The sequence below is a fragment of the Oratosquilla oratoria genome, chromosome 5, assembly GCF_046742065.1.
Source record: "Oratosquilla oratoria isolate Oo_2021 chromosome 5, ASM4674206v1, whole genome shotgun sequence".
Taxonomy (NCBI): domain Eukaryota; kingdom Metazoa; phylum Arthropoda; class Malacostraca; order Stomatopoda; family Squillidae; genus Oratosquilla; species Oratosquilla oratoria.
In genome coordinates, this window is record NC_134781.1 from 34522479 (window position 1) to 34524678 (window position 2200).

The following is a 2200-nucleotide window of genomic DNA, read 5'->3' on the forward strand; positions in this document are numbered from 1 at the left end:
TGTAATACACAGGTCCTAAAAATCTCCATAAAATCTTATTTTCAAGAACTTCAAACTTCTTCTCCATAGCTTTCGTAAGGCCCATGTTTCGCAGCCGTACAATATAACTGGCCTCACTATTGAATTGTAGTCTCAGTTTTGTTGTTCTTGGTATTGACCTTTTTTTTTTTTTTTAATTCTATTAGGTTGTAGTAAAATCGATTTCCTGCTCCGATTCTGGCTTCCACTTCCTGTTTCATTCTTCCGTCACTGGTCATCTTTACTCCTAAGAATTTAAAATCTTTAATACTCTATGTCCCTCCCCGCAATCTGTACCCTTTCTAGCAAATTAGACTCTCTTGCTACCTTCATCATCTTTATCTTACTCTCACTGATCTTGAGTCCAACAGTTTCTGCAGCTTCTTTAAAGAGCGCCGCCAGGTTTTCCATTTCTGTTTGATTCTCTATCATGATGTCAACTTCGTCAGCATACGCTAATAGTTTTATAATTATATCTTCCAATTTCATTCCTTCGTCTCTCCCATTCATACTACATACATACATACATATACCAAAGACTTTTTCCCCCTTACATGGGGGGTAGCCAAAAATAAAAAGGCATAGAAATAACTCCCACCCATTTCATTTCCCATTTATTCCACTCCCCTCCCTCTTATCCTGGCATCTCCTGAATGACGGGTCATCCCTGCATCCTGTCCACTGCCCTGGGTCAGAAGCAGTGTCGCAAGACACAGCACATCCACAGCAAGGCCGCTTCATAAATTCGGAGACCCCTCCCTCTCCGTCCCCTCATGCAGGAAAGGAGAAGACGGGGAGAAATCCCTTCGGGCTGCATCAAATTTTTTCTCATACATACTTGCTCACCCCCCATCCCCCACCCACTCCCCCTCATGCATCATAGCCTCATCTATACACAACCCTTCTCCATTCACCCCTATCTTCTGTCCTCTCCCGTCCTTCCTCAACAGACATTCCTCTCTTTTGTAAAGCCCCTTTCACCCCATCCATCCATCTCATCCTAGGACGCCCCTTCATATTCACTCCTTCCACCTCTGCCTTCCACACTTCTTTTACTAATCTTTCTTCACTCATTCTTTCCATGTGTCCAAACCATCCTAATACTCTTTCATCAACCCTATCTCCCAGCTCCCTTTCCACTCCTGTTCTCCTCCTCACCCCTTCATTTCTCACTTTATCTAGCCTAATAACCCCTATCATACTTCTCAGACATTATATCTCAAACATATTAAAGCTCTTTCTCTCTTCCTCTCTCATGCTCCATGTTTCTGCCCCCTACATTGCTGTCGGCACAATCACTCCTTCATATAACCTCCTCTTAGCATCCATTCCCAGATGTCTATTTTTCATTGCACTTTTTAATCCACCAAGGCATTTACTCGCCTCTCTCAATCTACATTCTACCTCCACACCCACTCCTCCCTTTCCTGTCACATTCGCACCCAAGTATCTGAAACTATCCACTTTCTCCAGTTTCTCACCCTTAATGCTCACTTCCAGCCTACTGTCACTCTCTCCCCTTGTACATCTCATCACCTTACTTTTGCCCACATTTATCTTCAGCTTCCTTCTTTCACATACCTTCTCAAACTCTGTCACTAACTTCCTCAAAACCTTCTCTGATCCTGCTACAAGCGCAGTGTCGTCAGCAAACAACAACTGGCTCACCTCCCACTTTTCTCCATTTTCTTTAATCATCCCCAACACCTGACCCACTACCCTTGCATTTACCTCTCGCACCACCCAATCCATGTAAAGATTGAACAGCCAGGGCGACATAACACATCTCTGACGAAGTCCCACCTTTACCTCAAACCATTCACTCTCTCCATTTCTAATCCTAACGCAAACTCTACTACTCTCATAAAACTCTTGACTGCTCTTAATAGCTTTCCTCCTATCCCATATATCTGCAGTACCTCCCACAGTGTCTTCCTGTCTACCCTATCGTAAGCCTTTTCCAGATCCATAAAAGCCCAAAAAACATCCTTATCTTTTCCTATAGCTTTCTCACGTATCTGTATTACCACAAAAATCTAATCTACACGTCCCCTACTTGTCCTAAAACCACACTGTTCCTCACCAATTACTCCCTCTGTTCCTCTCCTAATCCTCTCAATCAAGACCCTCCCATAAGCCTTCCCAACTACACTCAATAAGCCGATCCCTCTCTTACTACTAC